This window comes from Scophthalmus maximus, chromosome 15 (assembly GCF_022379125.1).
Source record: "Scophthalmus maximus strain ysfricsl-2021 chromosome 15, ASM2237912v1, whole genome shotgun sequence".
NCBI classification, from domain to species: Eukaryota; Metazoa; Chordata; class Actinopteri; order Pleuronectiformes; family Scophthalmidae; genus Scophthalmus; species Scophthalmus maximus.
This window is the reverse complement of record NC_061529.1, coordinates 19,635,402-19,654,390: the sequence shown is the minus strand read 5'-3', so window position 1 is coordinate 19,654,390 and position 18,989 is coordinate 19,635,402.

The following is an 18,989-nucleotide window of genomic DNA, read 5'->3' as shown; positions in this document are numbered from 1 at the left end:
GGAAGACGCAGAGCACTTTGGTCGGACTTCCCCTACTCTCTTTTTTTTTTGTATATGACGTAATGTCCTACAACTTCTACCTCATACAGAAGTTCAAGTAATTTGATCAAATCTTCTAATGTTTGCTTTTTTTTTGTATTTCCAAAAAGGATTACCCACACCACACACATCTCAAAAGGTCTCATGGATATACGACCCTGAGATTACCCACATGGCCTAAATATTTAGCAGATGCTCCTTTAGCCTCCTCCTCTGCCTTCTTCTCCCCTCCCCTCTACTTTTAAAACTTTCCGGATGCTGCCCCGTTCAAGCTGTGGAATGTACAACTTCATGTTTCCTGTCAACTTCACTCTTTGCTTACTGACTTCCTGAATGCTTTTCTTTTTTTGTCTTCACCACCCCATGTCCACTGCTCATCACTTCTCTCATTTATAGTCCTTTTTCTCTGTTTTCACAGGGGATTCTCTTCTGCTAAGAACCAGTAGATTATTGTCAGGTTTGGAGTGACACATTGGAGTAAGCCTATCAGTGAGAAGTGTTAATGCATTTTCAGAGCTTTCCGAACCCTGAGAAAGACAACATTTAAAAGCTGGCATCTAATACTGAAGTTGATCAAAACAACTTGCAATAGTTAAATTCTTACACAGTTTAGAGAAGCCTGGTCTAAAGGTCACTCCCTCCTTTTGGTGTATTTATAGTCCAACTTCAGCAATTCACCAGACTTTTTGTGTTTTTCTTTTTTGAAGGGCATTTTATCATAAAAGTTCTCTGCTTTGTCTGAGAGCTTTCAGGTTACATTTGCTGCATGGAGACACATCTGTGGTTAAAGACACTTATACAAAACACACACCCATGCAGCCAAGTGTGGTGACTGTGCAGCTGCTTACTATGCAAACAGAACTTGTCATACATGTTTTGACTGTGTAGATCAGCCAAATGTGACAGGTGATTAGGTGTAAGGTTTTTGTCAAGCAAGAATTAAACAGCAGTAAGTAACCACTGGAGGGAGCTATGGTCCAGAGCATTATGCACGTGAATGAGAATAGTAGTAGCCATTGGAGTAGCCTGGAATAAAATAATAAATATTACAGACAATTAATCTCTTCTGGGCACAGTTTCATCACATATGATATCATCTGGAGGGAAGTTGCATCATCAAAACCTGACTGTGGTCCCGGCACTGGTGTAGTTATGTAATGGTGCAGTCAAAATAAAGCTGAATGGACTAAAGCCTGACCAAAATATAAGACTGTATAACAGTTTTACAGTCAGGGAATGGTTTGTTGCATCCAACGTTTTCTGATGGAGTTCCTCCCACAATCTCCCCATTCCTAAATCCCCATTCCTAAATCCCATTGAGGAGTACTTTTCTGCAAGGAGATGGAAGGTATATGTTCTTCCTGCAATTTTGTGCAATGGATGCTGGTTGTAAGGATATCACAGCAGATTGTTGTAGGGGTGTGACTGCGCCATGCCAAAAGATTTTTCCGCCATTGCATTTCAAGGGAGAATATCAGGTGTGATGTTGATGAAATGTTGTGGCCAGATAGAGAGGAGAGATTGGAAGCATATTTTCTTTTTTCTTGCATATTTTGTACAGTTGTTCCTGATAATGTTGCTGTTGTATATCTTTTTTTTGTGTACAAGCTTTCTTTATCTATTTGCGGTTGGCTGGTGTGTACATACAATGAGAAATAAATGTTTTGTTGAAAGTATAGTTTGTGCCACGGCTGACATCAATACTGCTGCCTAAATATACAATGTTAGCAATTTGAAAATATTACAGTGGGTAACTATCACACTTGAAGAGTAAACTTTTTGTTTTGATGACAATGATTTATTCATTGATGGGATGTTTACATTTGAAACATGAGTTAATTCTTTTGATTGAGTAATCACATAGAGTGGTCTGCTGAATGTACCACATGGTGTGAGGATTGTACTTAGAGTTTTGACAATTGGTAGTTTGTTTCGGTAAATGTGCCAAATCGATTGAGGGAAACTGTAATGGATTTGTTGACAAGTAGGGGGCAGTGACACCAATAGAAAAAAACAACCTATGTTATCACCTTATTGGATGGATTTCGCCACAGATGTGTAAAATATTGATCAGTCACTACAGCAGTGAATCTATATTAATTGATTTTTTTGCCACGTTTGGGCAGCAAAACAAGCAAACAATACCACACATTAAAATACACTCACCAAGCACTTTATTAGGAACTAAACATCTATTTATTTAAAAAATGTATTGGACCCATATAGAGTTAAATGGGGAGTAAGCTATTTTAATCAAATACACTTTTTGTAAAATTAAGCGAATATTTCCCCACCGTCCGCGAGCTGTGGTTCTGTGTACAGCTGAAAAAAATAATCCAGTTTTTCGGCTCAGCCCTGGCTATGTAAATTGAAAACAAAATAAAGCTGCAAGCAGTGCTGTTAGGGCCAACAGTGGGGTTTTTGTTATAGCTAGTTTGAGGTAGATAAGGTAGACCTGCAAGGCAGAACAACGTCCCCTATCATGGATCAACGGCAAACTTTGCCATGAGGCCACGCACATGGCATTCCAGGGAGTATATATCTTTTAATAACTTTTCATCAACAGGTCTTTAGATGACAGCAACCGAATATGGGGTTAGATGTTTTAAAAGATCAAAAATGCGCCAAATTTGCATGCAAAATTCAAACTTAACCCTTACCCTAACCCTGTCGGCCGGGGGTGATGGAGCCCCGAGGCTGTTTTGTAGGTCCTCACATTATACAAGTACCTACCAAATTTCGTCCATCTACATTTGAGGTGGATAAGGTAAAAGTGCAAGTCAGACGAACGTCCTCTATCATGCAGCAACATTAATCTTTGCCACAAGGACACGCCCATGGGGTTCCAAAGAATACAAATACTTTCATAACTTTTCATCAACAAAGTCTTTATATGACAAGGACCAAATATGGAGTGGCTGTGATTAATCCTCTATATGGAGTTAGTTAAAGTATGATGTTAGCCCAAATGTACGGTGGCCGAGAAGGGCCGTTGTAGCATTTCTTTACAGTACTAATATTTTATGATATATTTACATAATAAAAAACATTTATTTTGAATACTATTATTATATGATATATATTATATATATATATATTTACATAATATATCATTTTTTTTAATCAATATGTGTTTTTGTTAACATTATATGAGTAGACCCGTATATTTAGACTTGACAGTTCATTTGGTACACCTAGATAAATACTAATGCAGTTATATATATACTGTATATATATATATATACAATCCCCATCAGTCACAACATCAACCCCATTGCCCAGAAGCGCTGCGGCTCCCGCCTCGAGCATCGCCGCATCCGAGGACGGACCACACTTGCTCGTTCCCCCGCAAAGGAGTACAGTAAGAGGCTTTAGCTCTGGGCAGAACGAAGGCTATTTATGTGTGTTTCAGTAACTTTAACTTACTGTGTATTGTGCACCTTGTCCCGTTTATTGCTGCTATAATAACCACGTTATTATCAGTGTTGCTTGACTGTGATTTGTGTCCGACTACGTCAGACTATTGTGTGTTGCTCTGCCATCGTGTCTGAACTCAGCACGCTGTCTTCTGTTTAAAGACCAGAGACGCGCTGGCTCACCAGCTGAGCTGCTGCGCCCCTGTGTCACAGACCAGGTGCTGGACCTCAGTCATCATCGCATGAGCCTTACTGCTGCTTTGATTGCTTTCCCTTTGCTTTCCTACTAACAAACATGATTCTGGTCCGAAGTTAACTTCGTCCCCGATCTCTCCTTTGTTAGAGTCACATGTTTAAAGGTAACCGCCGTTTAACTTGAGGTCTCATGCTCCACCTTTCTCTGGCGCCTCGTAACGTCCCTGGTCACGTCCGCCATTTTGTTTCTCCTCCCCTTTTCACAAGCACACGCCTGTGCACACACTCGCTCACACACACGCTCACACGCTCACACACACACACACACACACACACACACACACACACACACACACTTGCTTGTTGTTGTCTTTTCATATGATGATCATATGATATATGATTGGTAGCTTATCTTATAACAGACATTTGTTGATAAAAAGTAGTATTGATTGTACATTGATATTGCTAGTGTTAATAAATGCTTAAAGATAAGTTTTTTGTGTTATTTGCATGTACATTGTGATATTGGAGTCAGTGCTCGAATTCACACCTTCAGTTCACTCCATAAATGGTCATATCCACCCGATATGACACACCCATGCAGCCAAGTGTGGTGACTGTGCAGCTGCTTACTATGCAAACAGAACTTGTCATACATGTTTTGACTGTGTAGATCAGCCAAATGTGACAGGTGTAAGGTTTTTGTCAAGCAAGAATTAAACAGCAGTAAGTAACCACTGGAGGGAGCTATGGTCCAGAGCATTATGCACGTGAATGAGAATAGTAGTAGCCATTGGAGTAGCCTGGAATAAAATAATAAATATTACAGACAATTAATCTCTTCTGGGCACAGTTTCATCACTTATGATATCATCAGGAGGGAAGTTGCATCATCAAAACCTGACTGTGGTCCCGGCACTGGTGTAGTTATGTAATGGTGCAGTCAAAATAAAGCTGAATGGACTAAAGCCTGACCAAAATATAAGACTCTATAACAGTTTTACAGTCAGGGAATGGTTTGTTGCATCCAATGTTTTCTGATGGAGTTCCTCCCACAATCTCCCCATTCCTAAATCCCCATTCCTAAATCCCATTGAGGAGTACTTTTCTGCAAGGAGATGGAAGGTATATGTTCTTCCTGCAATTTTGTGCAATGGATGCTGGTTGTAAGGATATCACATTTTTTATTATCACAGGATATGAACATTTTGAGTGAACACCTTTAATTCTTGAGACTGAATTGACGATTTGGTTATTGGCCCCAGTTTAACATTGATTCATAAGCTCTATTGATTTTCATAATTCATAATTATCTTTGATAATTATAAATTATTGCTGATAACCAAATTAGCCCAAACCGATGCACAACAACTGGCTGAGGTTAACATTTATTCTGGGACTGCTGTATTACTTTAGCTCCATCTAGGTGTACCTAATAATCTGACAGGTACAGAGGCCTGGTATTTTAATAATGTAATACTGTTGGTAGATTAGTTTACATTCCACATAGATACCTGTTGTTTGTCTTCTTGCAACTCTAACAGGCCTTCTACAATTAGATGCATGAACCTTAACACACACACACACATATATATATATTTATAATATATTAATGCTTGATAAGCAGCGTAATCGCTCAGGTTCTGAGTCAAAAAGTATAATTACTGTATGTTACAAATGACTAATGATGTATGTGACACATGAAGTACAAAATACTTCTTACATTAATGTATATATGATGTTTGTGACACATTAGGTACAGGTACTTCTTATATATATATATATATATATATATACACCAAACCCCCAGCCTGTAGCAAGTCAGAACACCCTCTGTCTCAATAAACACTGACAAAGCAGATTATTACTTTGAAATACTGTATACATTTAATACATTCATTTTAATTAACAGGCCAAGTTGAAAAACAGACACCATTCAAAAACCAGAAGCATAATTGAGCGGTGATTGGTACCTGCTGCATTCTCCACAACACTTCTGTGGCAGCACGTGATATCCTGGAGGAGGGGGGATGAAGGCCCGGACCCAGAATGCAGAAGCTGATGAGGGACCTCGTCCAGAAATGGTGTCCCGGGAAGGTTTGCTGCCCAGCTCACTGCTCCAGAGGGACTGTTTGCATGTCTGTGTGAACATGTCTATATGTAGACAGTTACACTCTCCAGATGTCGTCATGTTCTCTAGAAGTTTTAAACATAGTTTAGATGAGAAAGATTTATAGATGCACAAATAGAACAGATTAACACAAATTAAAAGATGTTGGATAAACATGCAAGACCATAAAGTAAACTTTTATAATCTCTTAAGCTTTACATTCACTTAAGGATCATAAATGAGGTCTGCATATTTCTATATGAATACTAAATGTTAACTGTGACAGTAACCAAAATTACTATAACAACACAACAAAAAACACATTAACTGTGTTCACAATAATAACGGCAAGCTAAATAGGCTAGTCAGTTAGCTCAAACAAGGCTAATATCTTAACAGGGTAACTACTGAAGCAATTCCTGACTGACATTATAACTGCACAATAAATGCACTTAACACAGCACAGACGATGTAACATCACAAAAAACAGAGGAAGAATTAACCATTTCACCACATAAACTCCACAGCAACAATACTACAACACTACTAACATCAGTGACTTCTGCACCGCATCTCCACCAGAGTCAGCGGCATAACTAACGATGTTCGATGAAAAGAGGAAGTAGGACAACCCATCCTTTCAACGTAAAATTTCTAAATAAATGTCTCTGAATGTGAAAAATTGATAAGAACAGTTATCTAGCAATAACGTTTCACTTACCCTACCTCTCAAAGTCCAAAGTCTTCTATCTTCTTCAAACATTTGCGCCGTCTGTCAGCAATAAAAGTCCCCGGCAACCCGGACAATAATACAGTTGGATCGCTGCTCACTTCCATTGTGGCTTTTGCATTTGTGTTGTGGCTTTTGCATTTGTGTTTTAGTTTTTGCATTTGTGTTGTAGGTTATGCATTCGTGTTGTGGCTTTTGCATTCGTGTTGACCTGTTCTCGGGCCACCGTAAAAATGCACTAATTTGCAGGCTAAATAAAAAATGGCCATCTTTCCTGTTGAGCGGAGCTAATGGCGCCTAAGACTTTCTGGGAGGTCCTGACATGATCCACTTGCCTACCAAATTTCGTAAATCTCCATCAAATTTTAAGTTGGGGGCTTTTGACTTTGAACAAAATTTGAGGAGGATCTGGTGAACCTGCAAGGCAGTAGACGTAAAGGTAAAGAAATAATTTGTGACTCGCCCAAACATGCCCCCAACTCACATGACACTTGGCTGAGAGACTTGACTAAAAAAATTGTCCACTGACCAAAGTGGAGAGTACATTATATATAATAAATTGGATTTTACTTTTACTGAAAAAAGGTTGCGCCCAGAGTTCGTCATAAATTGTATCTAGGGCACAATTTTCAAATTGGGGGTATTACCACGTGGCACGATGGTGTGGTGGTCAGCACTGTCACGTCGCAGCGAGATCCTAGGTTTGAATCCAGGCTAAGACCATCCAGTTTCTATCCAGGTACTCCAGCTTCCTTCCACAGTCCACTGTGCGAGTTGAGGCCATTTTTGCCCTGATTTCTAAGTGATTTTAAGCTTCGCCGTGCGTTGTTTGCCGTGCAGTGTACGGGGGGAGCAAGCAGTGATTAATTGCTCCCGACTGGCTGTTCCGATAAATTTCTGACATGTTCAGCTTCTGGCACAGTTGAAGCAGAGCCACGAGTCAATTCCTAAAACTCTGTGCCTTTTTTCCTGACTGCACCTGCGTGAAGTGGCAACATGGTCAATTTGACTTTGAAGATAAGAAATAAAGAGTATATTAAATAGAATAAATAGTCAGTGTGTTGGGGCTTATCACTGGTATGGAGAGTCCCTTCGCTGCTGAACGGTTGTTTGCAATATGATTTATGCTAATTGGACATATAGTGCATGAGTCCTTATACACAAGTGTCACAAAAATAGTAATAAAGCATCTACTTAATTAATTAAAAGCTGAATTAAGAATACAGAAGGTTAATAACGTTTACATAATAGCTATTCGATTTGCTGAGCCAGTTAGCTTTTAGATTCTCCATGTGGTCCGTTCCCTGAACTTTGGGCCTTGCACTAGTAAAATTTGTAAAAACACTGACAATTAGCCAAGGGATGTAACAAGGTCTCTGAATAGTTAGAGAGCTGCGCCCTCCTCATGAGAGCTTGTGAATCCAATGGCTAATTTTCAATGTTTAACCTCATTTTACTAGCACAAGAGTTACAAAAAGGCTAATTGAATAGCCAATGGGAAGAGGAAAGGCAGCAGGGAAATAAAAATGCAAATGCAGAGGAAATTGTCCTTTAAAATGCCTGATTAGAATTGGTATTGTTATTTTGGTCAATTTCTGCATCCAGTTATTTATTCCTCTATTTAAGTGTTGTCAACATGAACGTGTTAATTTGCGTAAATTGTGAAATATTGAACACATTTTTTTACTTCCTGTGGCGGTTGACCTGTGTGATACTCATGTTTAAGGAATGAGGAATTAGTTTGAGCGGACGCTGTCCGTGTTGTGCAAATTGAGAGAAATAACTTGACGTATTAAGTTGTTTCGCATTACAGCAGCTTCAGGTTACACTCATCATCATGATTTTTTTCAAAAACACGGAAAAGGCAGAGAATATGTGTAACGAACCCAGGGAAGACCAACGAATGCTGGCACAACTCAGGAGAATCAGTTTCAGGCAAAGGTCGTTACACGGGAATTCAGTCAATTAGGCAAAAGTACAGATCCGTTGGGTAAAGGCTAGGTCCAAAAATACAAACTTGTCAAACAACGATTAATCACTCACTAGAAAAACAAGAGGAATAGCTGGAACTCTGACACAAAGGACAATATGAACTGGCAACAAGAGGAAGAGACCACAGACTAAATACTCCATGGGAGGGAAAACAATGAGACACAGGTGCAGCCCATTAGGGCGGGGCAAGTATTCACCGGAGTGCAGAACAAAGGGGGGCAGAAAGTAGGAAGACCTGGAATATGACAACATGTGAGTATCAAAGTAAAACAGTAAGCACAATACTGGAAAGTCCTTAATGAGTTTAGGGTCCACAATGTTACTCGCTGATACCCAGGAGCGCTCCTCTAGACCATAACCCTCCCAGTTCACCAGGTACTGGAACCCCGTACCACGACGGCGAACCGCCGGAAGCTTCCGCGGGGGTTCCACTTGAAGGTGGACTTGGGAGAGGTTTTGGCATGAAGAGGAGAAGCAACAGTATTGAAATTTCTGATAAACTTGCGGTAAAAATTAGCAAACCCCAAAGACCGTTGTAGCTCCTTACGGGTGTTAGGAGTAGGCCAATCAGTCACCGCACTAACCTTTGTCAGGGTTCATCTCCACCTTATTCTCTTCCACAACAAAACCCAAGAATGACACAGAAAACACATGAGACTCACACTTTTCTGCTTTGACAAACAGCTGATTATGGAGGAGGAACTCAAGCACCCTCCTGACATGACCAACATGGGATTGTTCATCTAGAGAGAAAGTCAAGATATCGTATAAGTACACAAAGACAAACACATTTAACAAGTCACGGAGAACATCATTCACTAGAGCTTGAAACACAGATACTCGTAGTGTCCACTAGGGGTGTTAAAAGCAGTTTTCCACTCATCCCCCCTCCCTTATACAAAATGATAGGCATTTCTTAAGTCTAGCTTCGTGAAAATCGTAGCATTATGCAATTGTTCAAATGCAATAGAAATTAAAGGGAGGGGGTACCTGTTGCAAACAGTGATGGTATTGATTCCCCTGCAGTCGGTGCAGGGCCACAGGGTCTTGTCCTTCTTGTCCATGAAGAAAAATCCTGCTCCTGCAGGTGAGGAATAAGGACAAATGAGACCAGCGGCGAGCCACTCCTCCACATACTTCCTTATAGCCTGCTTTTCCGGTGCAGACAGGGAGTATAATAATAATAATAAGCACCCCCTGGGGGGCGAAGATCCTGGCAGCACGTTGATGGCCCGTTGGGCCGATGAGGAGGTAAGGAGGGGGCTCGGAATAAGACCGATAGTTACGTATTGTAACTCCAGATTCTATGAGTATAGGCGCAGCCCTTTAAGGCTATCGCTAGTGGGTTTATCCCCTCGCGCGACCGTGCAGCACTGAAAAAACTTTAGTCCACGCCCACCTGCTGTGTGGGCCTCACCACGGTCTCACCTTGTGTATAAATTGGACCGGGACCGTCAATCTGCTCCCAAGAATAGCTTTTCTTCAGCCATTCAAGAAGCCAGTGAGGCCCATAGCTTAAAGGGCTGCGCCTATTACTCATAGAATCTGGAGTTACAATACGTAACTATCGTTCTATATCGTATAGGCTTCGCCCTTTAAGGCTATCGCTAGTGGGTTTTAAAGGCGAAGCCGGATGTAGTCCATGCCTCACTGGGTCCGTTCGGTACCACAAGCATAAACACACCACGCACCCAGCCACTGTGCCATGCGTAATGATGCATAGCAGGTCCCATGAGCTCCTGAATGGAGCAGGATACAAATGGAATCATCACATTCCCCCCAATCGGGATGAAGGCTGGGAACAACGAACAATCGCTGTGAGGAAAGGCAGACGTCATGCATTGTAACAGACGGCAACGAGTAGAATATGAGTTCACACGAACAATCACCACATGAATCACTCTGACAAAACACTCAGTACAGAGTGGGTCATAGGAAAACGGGAAACGTCCCGCAGATAGAACCGGAAGAAAGAGCAGGGGGAGGACCACGAAGCTGCAGTGCAGATGTCCCCCACTGCCATCCCTCCGTGCAGAGCCACAGAGGACGCAATACCTCTGGTGGAGTGCGCCCTGACAGTCTCCGGGGGATCCACCCCAGAGGAGAGATATGCCTGCGAAATAGCCTCACACAGAGGTTGCCCCAGTGATTGCTCTCTGTAGTGCACAAACAGGCGCTGAGAACGCCGCAGCGTAGCTGTGCGCGCAACATAACAGGAGAGTGCGCGCACTGGCCAGAGGAGATGAGACGCAGCCTCCTCCTCAGAATTGTGTGGTGGTAGAAAGAATCCATCCAGCGTTATCACTCTCGATCTGTAAGAGCTGGTGATGCTCTTAGGCGTAAATGCCGGGTTAGGACGCAAGGTCGCAGAACTGCCATCCCCTTGGATTCTGAGACATGACGGAGCCACCGAGAGAGCAGACAAATCACTGACTCTCTTTGCGGACGTCAGAGCCAGCAAAGCTGTCTTGGCTGACAGGAATTTCAATGAAACCTGATCCAGAGGTTCAAAGGGGGGTTTTACCAACGCACGTAAAACCAGCGCCAAATCCCACTGTGTAGCGAGCAAGCGAGACACAGGCTGGCACCGGCGTACACCTTTAAGAAACCGTTTCAACAGAGGGTGACTAAACACCGTCCTGTCACCGAAGCCCTCGTGAAAGGACGAAATAGCAGCAGTGTATGTTTTAACTGTGCTTGAAGCCAAACCGCTGTTCACCAACAGCTGGAGGAATGAGAGCACGAGAGGCAGAGGACACGCAGTGGCATCCAAATCCCTCTCCACACACCACTGCTGAAAAGCAGCCCATTTCGCGGTGTATGACGCTCTAGTAGATGCGGCTCTCGCGCCCTGAATGGTTTGCACAACCTCCTGAGAGAGACCCAGCTTCACTAAGTGGTCCTGTTCAGCGGCCTAACCCACAGACGCTGGCCCATCGCCGGGTAATTCCTGATCGCTCCCCCTGCTTGTGAAAGAGCGTTTCCGAGCCACGGAATTATCCACGGCCGGCCCGCCAACAGGCGCTGCAGACTCGGGAACCATGATGCGCCCGTGCGCTCCGGAGCTATCAAGATCACTGACAGCTGCTCCTCCAGCACTCGGTTCAGGAGTTGATTGATCAATGGAACCGGTGGGAAAGCATAAAGGAGCGTTCTGGGCCACGTCCGATGCCCAAACGCGTCCACCCATAACGGCGGATCGTCTCTCGGGCTTAGTGAGAACCAGAGAGCGCAATGTGCGTTTTCGCGCGCGGCGAACAGATCCACCTCTGCCTCGCCGAACCTGTCCCAGATCCGGAAAAACCAGATCGGCATGAAGACTCCAGTCTCCCTGCCGAGGGCCTCCCCTCAACATAACATCCGCCCCCCTGTTCAGCACACCGGGGATGTAAAGTGCTCTGATGGAGAGCAGGCGTGTGTGCGCCCAGCACAGCAGCCGCCTGGCTATGTTCAACAGCTGCGCTGAACGAACACCTCCCTGGCGATTTACATAAGCTGCTGTCGCCTTTTTGTCTGTTCGAATCAGAACATGCTGATTTCGTAACAGCGGGGCAAATTGCTGAATCACTTTCAATACCGTGAGAAGCTCCAGTGCGTTTATATGGAGGGACACGTGTGGTGGCCACTGTCCCCCCACCGCCTGCGACAGACACGTTCCTCCCCATCCCGAGAGAGACGCGTCTGTGAACACTGAGACGTGTGATGCTGCTCTGCCCAGAGGCACTCCCTCCGTCAGGACGCAAGGGTTTTTCCAGTGATCCAAATCGGAACTCACTGAAGGAGGAATGGAGACCATGCGTCTTCTCTGACGCACGGGGTCGACGCGCAGACGAATGAACCATCTCTGCAGTCTCCTCATGTGAAGCAGGCCCAGGGGAACCACCATGTGACCCGCCGACATCAAGCCGAGCAGCTGCATGACAGACAGAGCTGCCACCACGCTGTGGGGCGTGACACGGTGGAGAAACCGCATCAGTGTCTCTATCCTCTGCTGTGAGAGGTACGCTCTCATAGCGGCTGAATTCAATTCCACCCCCAGATAAACAACGTTTTGAGAAGGTAGAGGAGAGCTCTTTTTCCAGTTTATGGCAAAACCCAGGTTCGACAGGTGCGTAACCAACTCCCTCGTCTGCGGTGGTGCTTCCTCTCTGGAGCGAGCCAGCAGAAGCAGGTCGTCCAGATAAAACAGCACTCTCATCCCCGCTCTGCGTAATGGCTGCAGATCCGACTCCACACACTTGGGAAAAGTGCGCGGCGCCAGAGAATAACTGAATGGCAGGCGGTTGTACTGGTACTGAATCCCCTGAAACGAGAACCGCAGGAACTTCCTGTGTTTTCGGGATCGACGCGCAAATATGGATCTTTCAGGTCTATGGAAGTGAACCAGTCCCCCTGATGCACGCATTCCAACGCCTGTTTTATCGTCAACATGTGGAAGGGTCTCTCCACCATGGACTTGTTGAACAGTGACGGGTCCAGAATTGGTCTCGACCAGCCCGTCTTTTTCGGAACCAGGAAATAACGGGAGTAAAACCCCTGATTTTCCTGCCCCGGAGGAACCAAGGAAATCGCACTTTTCAGCAGAAGTTCCTGCAGCTCTGTCTGAAGAGCAAGACACTGATTCTCAGACGAAAGAACCGTCTGTAGAATCCCGTCGAACCGCGGGGGACTCGAGGCGAACTGCAGAGTGTAACCCTTGCAGATCAGCCTGTCCATCCACGTGTCCATGGAGCATACGCGTTGCCACTCTGAGTAACGCCCTGGAAGCGGCTGTGCATTTGCCTGACGCTCCGCTGTTGTCATGGCGACGAGCCAAGCCAGAGCCCTTACCGCCGCCGTGGAGATGGTGTGTTCACTGTCCCAATACGCCGCCGTTCAGGAGGGGGGGGCTCTTGAACGAAGCATTGAGAAGCGGTAACACTCGCGCACACTGAAGGGTGAGGGGAGGAAACGTGTACAGGTGGAGAAACCAGTGCACTGTCCACACGAGGTGAAAAGACACCGCTCGTGGGCTCATTATCACACAACACATGTATGGAAATGTGCGAAGGAGAAAACTCTGAATGTCTGACAGGAGAACACTGTTGTGTTCGTGACATGAGTCTGGTCGGCCAGTTAACCGAAAGGTTAGAGGCCGACACAAATGGTGTGGAGGTTATGTGAACAACAGGTTCCACAGAGCCGGCAGACTCGGTAACAGGCCGAATGTCAGCAGAACATGTGCTCTTCAAAGGAAGCTTGTCTTTGGCTCTGACAAGAGCCGTTGTGTTGCTTGACACACTGACACTTACTGCTGAATGAAAACCCATAACCTCCCCAACATGTCACTGCTTCCTGCTCTGCTTCCTCGGTGGCTCAACCGGAGGGTCGGGCCAGGTGCAGGCCCACCTCCGGTTTGTCAGGCCGCGTCGAGGGGCCGTCCGCCCGGCATGAAACGCAGGCTGAGAGGGAAGAGAGGCAGGTGGGGCAGGGGGTCGAGAGGCAGCCGGTGGGCGTCTCTGCCGGTGTCTCTGGTCACGGTGATCCCGCCAATGACCAGACAAGCGCTGAGCTCGGACACCGTGTTGGGAAGACATGTGCTTCCGGAATTTCTCCGCCTCCTCTAATGAGCGCTGCATCTGTTCCAGGATGTTATAGAACTGGGAACCAAAAAGCCCGTCCCGGCTGATGGGACCGTCCATAAGCTCCTTCTTGACATTGTCAGGAATGGGGGAGGAGAGTTGCAACCACGCATTACGGTGGATGAGTTGCTGCCAAGCTGTGATGCAAGCACTGCACTGGTGTGTCCAGTCCACGGGCCTCAATGTCACCTGGTCCCTGATGTTGGGCGGGTCGTCCTGCCGACGATGGTGGGTTTCACCCCAAAGATTGCCGCGAAGCCGGGCTCCGGAGGAGAAACAGGCGGGAACTCGTGGGCGAAGATACCCTGGTGACGTCATCGTAGGTGGATACCGGAGCCTTCAGCTTGCTCGGCTCAGCATCAGCTCCACTCAGGTAGGGTGGGTGGGAAGCGAGGCCACAGCGTAACACGGCGAGTCGTCTGGGTAGTCTGGAAAACGCCCGCCATCTCGTCGGGAGAATGAGCCTGGAATCTCGTGCACCAGAGTACCAATCGCAGGCAGGGACGTCTTTGCCGAAACGGGGACCTCAGTGACCGCTGGGTTTGCACCCGCCACTTCGTCATCAGGCTCCGTCCCCTCCGTCCGGAGGGGGGGAGAAAGATGCGACTGAAGAGAGTCGGTGAGGGGGGCAGAGTCATCTGACTCTGCGCCCTCGTCAAAGAAAGATATGGCATCCTCCAGGGAACAGGTGTCCGGGACTGGCCACACGTCCTCAGCGGCAACAGTGAAGGTGTCCGCCCTTCGTTGTTTCTTCGCCTGAGGAAGGAGCTTGTCGTACGGGCAAGCAGACTGCAGAGTGAGCGCTATGGGACTCGCAGCGGGCATGGAGATCGAAGCCCATGATATATCCCGTCTGACAAACTGGGCACAGTCGCACGGCCTTGGAGGAAGCCATCTCGAAGTCTTCTCAGTGTGCAGTAAAAGTCGGCTGAAGAAAACTGGGAGCAGATTGACGGTCTCGGTCCAATTTATACACAAGGTGAGACCGTGTTGAGGCCCACAAAAATATGGGTGAAGAGTGTTGTTGTGGTTTCCAGGTTGAAGCATTTGCTGCCTGTAACATCACAGCTCACACTACAGGAGATGGTAAGAAGAATCTGTGCTCAAAGTTAAAAAAAAGAGGCTTTTAAACAACAGTATTTGAGTTTAAATACCTCCTTTGTGTAGTTTCTACATTAATTCTACCATTTTACATTTAAATATCCATTATAACAAAAAAAAACGTGTGTTAATTTTTTTTAAAGCCCCAGTCTGTAATTTTTTTACGTTTCTCTCGGCATCTGGTGGTCAGGTTGCAAACCGCAACCAACTGAGCACCCAACAGGGAGACACTTTATGATGGTGATTCCATTTCTGGTTTTCTCTAGCGCTGGAAATTCAACGTTAATACAACGTATTCTGGGCTGTTTTTTGCAACCTTATTTACTGTGTTCCATTATACCTCGGAACTCGGACACTGGAAGTTGGGGTGGTGATTTTTTTCCGACCTCCTGAGTCGCAGTGGAAACGGAACGCAGCACAACCGAGCACAACACGACGTAGCAAACATGCCGATTTACACGGAGGTCTGGTCCCCCCTAAGGTCACTATATTTTACTCATTCAAATTTGACGAAAAAACTTCTTTGTTCTTGGTTCTTTGTTGCAGGTGATTATACCTAATGAACACACAATTATGGACAACATATTCAATTTCTGTGAATACGTTCTTCAAAATATTACACACTGTAGCTGTAACTTTATTTTTCATTGTAAGTCGAATCGGACAAAAGTGTCAGCGAAATGAATGTAATGTAATATAATAGTGTTTTATGTTATTGTGTAAATCCAGAGTGAGGCCAACCAACCTGTAGATAGACTTCATGTCTCCTGCTTATATATTTGGATCATAGGCCAAAATGAATGAACTTTTACCCTCATTAGCAAATTCCTACACCTCAGGAAACAAGAGAAATGCAAACAAAAGTTTATACCTAATTTCTGCGAGGCTTCCTTCCTTCACAGCTGCTGGATTTATCAATGCCAACATATGCATCTGTCTAGTGTTGACACAGAAATCTGTGTAGACTGAAAACAAATGCAGCCATAGATATTCAGTCAAAGTCATTCTTCACCTTATAAAATTTATATATTTTACTGTTGACTGAGATTTTTCTCCCTGTCTCTGCTTGCCTCTCTCTGTCTCCTGTCACACGCACACCCACACACACACACACACACACACTGCTGGAGTCAACTCCACTTGAGCTTGCATAGCAAACAAACATAATCAAGGGAAAGAGTCAGTCTTTTCTTCTGTCAGTCACACAGACATGGAAATGACTTGCCCAGTTTAAACAAGGCTGTGGTGAATGGTACAGCTTGAAATTCAAACCCTGTAGTTTCAGAAGTCACATACAATTTTCGTGATTTTTCCTGTGTTAATATATTGATTTTACTAATTTTGATGCATATCTTCTAGACTGCCATACTGTATAGGGAAGCATTTTTTAGCTTATAACTCGAACACACTACACAATTTTCAAGGTGTTGAGATCGCTGTACCGTTCATACTACACGACTTGCTGTCTTGTAATCACGATCCTTCAACAGGAGAAATCCGCAACAAGTGCCTGGATCATAGTTTCACATACTCTCCTGGGGGAACAGCGGAGGAAGGAATATTCAACACACCTACTTTGTATTTTATGCATGATAAATTTTGTAGGCCTTTGAGATATTGCATCGGTAGAACTTAACCAGGGAATCTGATTACCCCAAATTAATATATTTGTCATGCCTTGAATTGATGAAAAAATATTTAAAAAATGAAGTAATCTGCACATTGTTGTATATTAATGCAATGAAAAACCAATCATTTTAAAAAATAAAGTAAATATATATTTTATTGCAAGGCAAATACTGAGGTTACATGAATATTCAACAGTAGTTGGAAATAAATAAATGAAATGAAAAAAAATGTATTGCACAGCACACTATTTACATCTAGCAAAGGCAACTGAAACTACACCCTCCTTTGGATTAAACCAGTGCAAGCAGCAGGTACTAACACCCTCCTTGGGATGAAACCAGTGCAAGCAGCAGGTACCAACTCGCTCATCACATGAAGATCAGCTATTTCTTCGGCTCCCAGGTCCTCGGTTGTCGGGCCAACACGCCGACCTCTGCGCCATCTCCCACGCCTCGTAGGCGACTCCCTTTTCTCCTCGCTCTTCTACTCGTCGAAGCAGCCGTGTTTACATCCTCATTGGAGTCTAGTGTACCAGTCTCAAAGCTCTAATAATGTTATAAAATAAAGATAAAAAGCATCAGTCATTCTGCAAAGCAACAAATGATGTATATGAAGATAAAGCTGTTAATTTACAGGCCTACCATGTAACACTCTGTAGTAGCTAATGTGCTAGCTAACGCTAGGTATGTAAACAAGCTAACATAAACTGATTTACGGTCCCCTACATTCAAAAACACTGACGATGTTGTTTTCACAAAAAGTCACAGGTAATGATGTGAGGCAACGCTAACTAAAAAACATGTTACAGTTTAGCAAATATCAACAGTAGTCCGTGTAAGCTTCTTATTGGTGGGAACGTCATGTTACGTACCTTGCCTGGCTTCAGTTGCCATGGTAGCCTGCATGGACACGGCGGGGTTTGTGGAGCTGTGGAGGCAGAACCAAGGTACAGCGGAGGGGTAGGGAGCAGGAGTCGTTGGATTTTGAATTCTGAGACTATGTCCACACTTCTCTCAATCCTACCGACAGCAGCTTTAACACAGGAAATCGAAAAAATTGGGCTCAAAATCGTGTAGTGTGAACTCGGCATTAACACACTGTCATATAACTCTACTCAATGGCTAAAATATTAGTCTGATGTCTTTCTGTAATTATTGTTTGAAGTGGATGTTTTTTTCAGCAAACGACATATGTCAAAACTTATTATCCCCTTCAAGTCTTATCCAAATTGACCAAAAAAATTGTTCCTTTTGGGTGTCAAACCCTGGCTGTCAGTTGTATATGACATGGTCTTCATCATTAAGTAGTCATATATATTTATGACTGCTAAAAGTTTCTTCCTTTTTGTCCTGTTAGTATGTTTGTATCTGTGGCTATATACAGCTGATTGGTATGGTCCAATATGTCGGCTGATAGGTAAAAATAGATGACAGTCAAGAAATAACACTTTCTGGAGCTATCACTATCAGTCATATTACACAGTCTTCCAAGGTAGATGAAGTTTGCTCAGGTGTCATAGAAATGTAAATGTTTGTTGTGTGCTGTTCGTGTCAATTTCAACTGTAGTTGGGGTTATTTACAACAATGTTCAATAACCATATACCCAATAATTATGATGATAGCCAAATCATACATATTTCATATTAAATGTGTAAATGTCGGACATTTTATGTGTGATGATATCAGTCACATAAATCCATCTGTATTGTTGGTGCAAATTTAGAGCAAGACATCACTTTGTGTGTGTGAGTGTTTGGAACAGCAAATGTAAATGTCAGCTGTTGTTTCATCCATATAGAACGCAACAAACGTGTACAGCATGGTGCTACTGATCATTATTTTCCTAATGATAACAAATTGGATCCTGTTCTTGTTTTTCCACATAGCTGTATATGTTCAAATGATGGTGCTGATGATGAGGCTTTGAATTGCACTGTACAGTATGTGAATATCCATTGTTGCTCTTTCTTTCTCTGTCTCTCTCACTCTCCCTGCCGCCTCCACAGTGATGCGTGTTGCATTAACGCTGAGGTGAAGAGTGGGAGGTAGAGGGCAAGCTGAGAGGGCTAGAAGGGGGATGGAGAGAGAAAGAGAAGAAAAGATAGTGTGTGTGTGTGTGTGTGTGTGTGTGTGTATGTGTGTGTGTGTGTGTGTGT